General features: G+C 40.2%; 1 protein-coding gene across 16 annotated transcripts in view; it reads left to right on the top strand.

The window, feature by feature from the left end:
* The first annotated feature begins 4,361 nt into the window (after positions 1 to 4,361).
* The window catches only part of baz2ba (bromodomain adjacent to zinc finger domain, 2Ba), a 105,350-nt gene continuing 102,494 nt past the window's right edge, over positions 4,362 to 7,217 (top strand). For 12 of the 16 annotated variants that reach the window (XM_041787358.1, XM_041787435.1, XM_041787015.1 and 9 more), the window contains exon 1: positions 4,363 to 4,564. The gene's annotated coding sequence lies outside the window, so the exon portion shown is untranslated. Of the gene's footprint in view, positions 4,565 to 7,217 lie in introns of all 16 variants that reach the window. The other 4 variants (XM_041786608.1, XM_041786524.1, XM_041786777.1 and 1 more) reach the window with 1 other exon arrangement.

Here is a 7,217-nt window from a genome sequence, read left to right as displayed (position 1 = left end):
GCCCATATCAGGCAGCTGACTCTCTTGAGCATGTCAGCTTTAGACACACCGTTTGGCCAAGGATACCCAAAAATGTGCCGAAGAGAAGTTGTCACAGTCCAACACTTAAGTTCAACTGGTCTCTGCAAAATGTTGATGATGTCCCAAAAAATACCACTTTAGACTAATTTAAGACAATAGTCTACATTTGAAACAGGCTACATTCTACTGAAGCAATCTTATGTGTATTTTTGTTGCTTTAATGGTTAACAGTCAGTATTTAGGTCAGAAGTAATATTTGTTTATCATTGCTTGAATTTAGATAGATCATTTATCTTAACCACCATGGGTCTCCAATGAGAGCCCCAGAAAGCTCTCCCTTTGTCCCCGTTATGGGGAGCCTTGCTTGGGCCTGCTTCCTGCACTCATCTCCAGGATCAAAGGTGAAGGATAAATGCATATTCCTGTCTAATTGATTCCCATGTACCATTAGGCACAGCTTTCAGAATATATGCGACTGCCTCTACATTTCCAGACATTACATTTACTGCAAACCTTTTTCTCTGTAAGGGATAGCAGGATACCAATCAATACCAGCGTTCATCTGGCATAATTGCAGAATTTCACGTCAGCGGGGGAGAATATGAGTACTACTTGAGGCGCACCAATATTCTACATATAGCAGCTGCAAATTGGTCCCTTGTGCTTTAATCACACAGGCAGTTCAAATCATTGACTTTGCAAATCATTACATCTTGCAAAGCATTGTGTTCAAGACTACTGATGTATTGAAAGGATGCTACAAAGACAAGTTACGACATGGATGGGGAAGAATAATTACAGTCCGGTTGCAGGGTTCTTACATTAATCCAAAACAAAAGATTAAATTAAACTCAACTGTTAGAGCTGTGTAAGATGTTGGAAGCAGAGGGGAACAATAGCGCTCGACTCCTTTTTCTTTATAGGAGAACATAGTCGTAATTTAATTTATTGGGTGTTTATTTAATAGTTGTTATGTAGGACACAACAATAAGTGAGGGCCTAATTCAATTGCATAAAGAGACATCCTTAGGCCACTTTTCTTGTGTGTGAACACTGTTTTAAGCTCTATTTATGGTGTTCAAATTAAACATCTCAGAGTTGCTGGAAGCTTCTTGTGTTAATGGAAAACCACACGGCGGATTGTGTAGGGAGGAGAGCAGATGAATCTGTATTCCCTGAATGTGTCTCGGTAAAAAAATCAATAAATGCAAGCACAGCTCCTCGCTTCTGACGGCTGTCCCTGTCTTTGCATGCTGGACTAATAGAAAAATAATAATTAAATCCAAATCAGCAGATTAATTTGTTTTCCATCAGTCTCAGGAGAGATCCTCTTTTTTTCCTGTTTCTTTAGTGGCTCATTATACTTTCTAATCAAGACAAAAAAAGTCCCTCTTTTAGACAGACATGCTGTCTCCCTTCCCCCTTCTCTTCCCTGTGGTGTGCTTTCTCGCATTGCAGTCATTGTACTGGCACTTATTATGTTACAAATGACCGAGGTACGGCAGGCATTCTCAGTGTGCATGCAAAGAAGGCCCACCCTTCTATGCTGCTAGTGCCTTCTCCTAATGACGATGCTCCGAGTGCCCCCCGACGCCGCCCCCATGCAGCCCTCTCCCTCCATTCCCGCCCCCATGTGCTCTCTTTAATGAAGATTCTCCAATGCAATTAAAAACCCTTGCTTCTCGCTGCTACTGTATGACAAACACAGCCACCGTCATTCCTCACGGCCTGTCATTCCTGCTACAGGAGGCGGAGGAGATGGAGAAATACACCAGGGTGCCAGTGGCTAGAGAGACAGATAGAGAGGATTGTGTATGCGCATGTGTGTGTGTTTAAAGAAGAGCAAAACCCCCCATCTCAACAGGTAATGGAAAGGGGCAGAGAAGAAAATCAATGACCAAAGAACATGGAGAGCAAGCGTATAAAATGGCTTTAACTGCACGCCACGAGCTGAATAAGGGGTTCTGTGTCCACCCTCCAAACTCGGGTGATCATGAATGTTTTATCAGACCCCCACCCCATCTCCACCACCTTTTCTCTTCTTTTTCTTTTTTCTCACACATGAAAAGGAGTGATTTCTGAGCAACATCTTTGCAATTCTTGCAATCACATCTACAACATCAGGGTGACACTTTTTGACATAACACAGAGGAAAGAGAGAGAAAGAGAGAAACATTTATGATCATTTATAATGTTTATGAAGCATTAATATGAATGTCCCTGTAAACCAACACTCCATCAAGCTGCTAACAATGAGTTCATTGTTTGTGTGTGATTTATGAGGTGTCCATAAACCAAACAGTGAACAGTTTGTTAATCCAGTATAATACCTGTTAAAGTGGTGATGTGACACGCAGAGAGAGAGGAGACACACCAGTTGGCTCTGGCTCTGTGACCCATCCTCATCAGGGTGGGGCGTTTAAGAACAGTTGCCCACTCCATCTGCAAAAAAAAAAAAAAAAAAAAAAACTCCCCACCACCCCCTCTCCACCCCACCCCCTTGTTGTTTTCCAGTTGAATGAAATAATCTTCCCCCGTCTGGAAACCCAGTCTGGGTCAGAGGGCCTGCGTTCAGCCTGTTGCTTATTGTGTGTTCAGAAGAGGAGGTAAAGCATACAATTAGGCACAGATGGCTGTCTTTGCCAGGCAATGTATTGATCCTATCCTGAGGAAGATCTGTCCCATTTCTGTTTTTGTTAGTGCAAATGGCCTCTAATTTAGGGCCCGTGTGAAATGCATTTGTATTTGTTTGATCATGTATCATCTTCAGAGGGACTGTCCTTTGGTCACTTAATGGCAAGATGCATGAGGAATTTTAAAGATTCCCTCTATAGATGGATAGGTAGATAGATATTTTTGTCTTACTTATTGAAGGATGGCATTAATTAGCACCCAAGCCTGCAGTTTCTCTCATAGTTACAGGTGAGATAAAAAAAAAAATCAAATAAATAATTGACAGGATTCTTATCAGTGGTTATTTTGAGGATAATTTGATGATAAAAATGGGTAAAAAGGGCTAAAAATTCCCAGTTACCAGGTAATGCCATGTACAAATTTGCATATTGTGGACTCTTTTAAGTTGATAAAAACTAAATAGAAAATAATACAAACACATTTGTGTTTGTTTGATTATGTTAATGACAGATGCACAAGAAATTTAGTGGCTCTTACCACTGATAGATAGATAGATAGATAGATAGATAGATAGATAGATAGATAGATAGATAGATAGATAGACAGACAGACAGATAGATAGATAGATAGATAGATAGATAGATAGATAGATAGATAGATAGATAGATAGATAGATAGATAGATTTAGCTTAAGGATGACATTCATTGTCGTCTGATCCTGCAATTTCTCTTACACAGTGAGAGGTGAGATTAAAAAACAAATAAATGATTGTCAGGAAATCTTATCAGTGACTATTTCAGGATTTTTTTGATGATTTAATGAGTAAAAAAGGCTAAAAATTCTCAGTTAACAGATAATGCCATGCATAAAAGTGCACATTGACTCTTTTAAGTTGATAACAACAAAATCATCTCAGATCATCATCATCTTCAGATGGATTGTCATTTGGTAGGTAAATAGTGAGATACACAAGCAATCTTAGTGACTCCTACCATAGATAGATATATTTTCTAACTTAAGTTCAAGGATGACACTCATTGTCACCTGAGCCTGCAGTTTTCCTCACCTAATTACAGGTGGGATAAAAAAAAATCAAATACAACTTCATAAGATGATGATGTAATGAGTAAAAAGGGCTAAACATTCCCAGTTAACAGTTAATGCTGTGAACTAGAGCATTTTTGACTCTTTAAAGTTAAATCAAAAAAACAACAACAAAAGTAAATTTCATCTTTTCTGTCTCTACTGCTGCAGAATTTTTGCATGCAGTTGTAATTGGATGTTTTTTTAAGTAAATCTGTCTTTTAAAGACAGCAATTAAAACTATGACAAAAAATGTTAATATTTAATTAAACTGATAAAAGTTTAAGCTAAGTTGATTTTTTTTCACTGTACTTTGAAAAAATGATTTTCTGCATCATCTTTCGTTCTGAGCGTCGTTATTTGTTTACACTAGTAGCCGATAATGGCCACACAGGTCCGTGCGGTTTCCTAACATCATAAATAAAGTTACCGCTACATCCTTGCCAGAGCTGTGAAGCTACTGACAAATGTCGCATTTCGACTAACATCGGTCAATAACAGTATCCTTCCTTTACTACAGCCGCTGCACAAATAATAAGTTTTCTTTGTGTGGCAGTAGTGAGCTGACGTCAGGTCGGTTCCTTGAAGTGGAGCTGAATAAACCTTGAGAAGAGTCTCCTTCAATCTGCTGTTAGTAACTAACACACACACTCACACACCGAGACTCAATTACTGCCCAATTCCCTTCTTTATCATTCGTCCCCGACCTCTTTCATAACCAAAAGCGACCAAGGAAAAAAAGAGGCGAGAAGAAGACCAAGCCGAAGTGTTAGTTGAACTAAAAACCCACGTTGGAAATAAGTAAAGTGTCGAAACTAAAAAAAGGTAAGTGTTTTTATTTCACTGACGCTGTTTTCCCCACATCACAGAGCGAGCGATGAGCTGCGTAGAGCTGGCTTCGCTTCTAGTTTCTTCGCTTTTTTCCCCAAGCATGTTTGCTTTATAGATAGTTTCTTGGTTTCTGTTACGCTGTAATTCATTCAGTCTGTGTATTCCGTTGCGGTACATGTGTTTAAATCCATAAAGTTTTGTCTGTTTGATTTAAAAACGAAGTGTTTTTTCCTCTTCTTAGTAGTGACCTGATAGTGGGAATCGTCTTTGTGTCCCTCTCTCGTTTTCTCTCGCACCGTTCACTCAGGCTGTTGTATTTGATAAGTTGTTTGTCGTTGAGAAATTAAACTTTTTAGGGGTTTATGTAGTTGTCTGTGTTGCTTTTAATAACCTTGTTAATATGTAGTTGTTGTTTTTGAGTGCGTATTTGGACGTTGTTGTTGATACCGTCAACGTAAAGAGGGTAACTAGGAGGCACTGGGCAGCCGTTGGTCCTCGTTCCCCGTCCGTTAAAATCCATCCAGTTTTAATAGTCCCTCGACGCGAAAATAAAACAATTAGCGACAAATACATAAATATCCCCTTCGGTTCGGATTAACTTTGACGTATAATATTCTTTTCTTTCTCGGCAGCGGGTTAGAGTTTGAGCTTTTTTCGTGTTGCTAGTTACTTCGCTGGCCAGCCTGCCGGGGAGCTGCTGCTGCTGCTATCGCGGTCGCTTCCTCAAACCAGAGAGGCACGCAGGCAAGCTAGCAGCCGCTTGGCCGAGTTGTTGAAATTTATCCCTTTGTGTATATTACAATATCCTCCATTTTTTCTGCCCCTTCCAAAACAACAAGGCTCTCGCCATCTTGGTTATCTTAAATTCGCCCCCCTCACCACACCAAGCACCCCTACCTTTTCCCCCTTCTCTCTCATACACACGAACACATTGGCTACTTTAAAAGGAAATGGATCCACGTTTTTTTCGCAAGTTTCACCAAAGTTTTAGACTTCTTAGAGAAAGCAGACAACGAGGAAAGCGTCTTGTGTGCGGTTTTAAAATGAAAGGCAGGTGGTTTGGAGATTGTCAGCGATGATTTGAGAGCAGTTTTATCGGAAAGAAGAGTCATTTTGTGTTTGTGGCGTTTGCTTGAAAAGCAGATATAAAGTGACGTAGTGCTGCTGTTATAAGTCAGGACTGTCATACTTGAAGAGATAGAGGAGCATGCTTGTTTAAATTTATAGCCACAGTAAAACTCATGTATTATTGCCACTAATAAGTCTATACATGTGATTGAAGCCAGGACTGCTTTGTTTTTATGCTTGCTTGAGCATGCATGAATGAATGAAGGAAGGAAGGATGGAGGGAAGGAAGAAAGGAAATAGGGATATTAATTACCAAGGACCCTATGAAGGGAGAAACTGCACAAATGGCCTTTAATTGGATGTGAATGCTAAATAAGAGTGTTTAGACATTATTTGAATTATAAAGCAGTTTGAGTTAATTAATTGCATTCATTGGCCTTTAAATAAGCCTTAATTGGTAAATTAGTGTTACTGGTAAATAAGGTGTTCAGTAACACAAACTTGGATTCAAACGTGCATGCTCACATGCATGTCTAGAGTTTTAATCACCCTTACTGAACTATAATAGCGGTTTTCAACAGTTTAGACGCCACACTTTTTGCAGAATCATCCTGTGACTAGAGGATGTCACCCATCTTAGAAAAAAGGTGTTATTGAGGCTGTTCTGTGCATCAGAGCTAAAACTTGATCTCACTGTCTCCCCCCCTCTATGTCCTGTGAGCAGTTTCAGAAAAAGAGGAAGGGGGGGAAAAAGAAAACAAACCGAACAAATGCTTTGAAATGGAAAATCTGATCATTTCACCTCCCACCTCTTTTGTTTGCCCGTTTATTGCTGCAAAGCTGGAGTGCAGAGGAGCAGATGTTTAGCCAAACATGAAGGCGCGGTGCCTCTGTCCTTATGGGGATGGCTCTCCCCTCCTCTCACTGCTGATGCATCGACATGACAGCTGCTTGATTTCATGGAGCTGCTAAGAAGCCATTAGTGGTATCAGTGAATTGAAACGGAACAGTGTCTCTCAGTTTTCCACCGCTATTACAACTGTCTATTCTCAGCGTCATTTTGTTCAGATTTGCTTGAATATGTGCGTGTTCATGTGTGCGCTCGCTGCAGCTGAGCATACAAACCAACAAGAAGTACTAATATATTTGTGCAGTGTGTTTTCCTGTAATTTGGGAGAGAGTGAGCAAGAGCAAAAGTGGAAAAAAGGGGAACAAATCTGTCAGAGTTTGTTTGCCATGTTGCTTTGAAATGAAAGCACACTGTGCTACCTCAAGCACACTCAAATCAGAGATGTCTCTCCTTGCCAGGCCAAGAAAAAAGAAATCAACTCTCGGCTGGAGTTTCATGCTATCTCTCTCTCTCTGCCTCTCTTCCTCTTGCTCAAATTGGAACTGTTGTTTTTGAAGAGATAAAGGAGGACTTCCGCTTGACTTGAACATTCAGGAATTAAGGATAGACATAGTTAAGCCCTATTTGCATGTCTACCAAAGTCACAGCAAACGGTTGCTATTGACTAAGCTGATTAGGTGAAATTAGGTTCACGAGCTCTGTGTCTGGGGGTGCTGAATCTGACAGAAC

Source organism: Cheilinus undulatus, linkage group 1 (genome assembly GCF_018320785.1).
Source record: "Cheilinus undulatus linkage group 1, ASM1832078v1, whole genome shotgun sequence".
Taxonomy (NCBI): Eukaryota; Metazoa; Chordata; class Actinopteri; order Labriformes; family Labridae; genus Cheilinus; species Cheilinus undulatus.
Note: the sequence above shows the minus strand (reverse complement) of the source record. Positions and strands in the feature narration are given on the sequence as shown.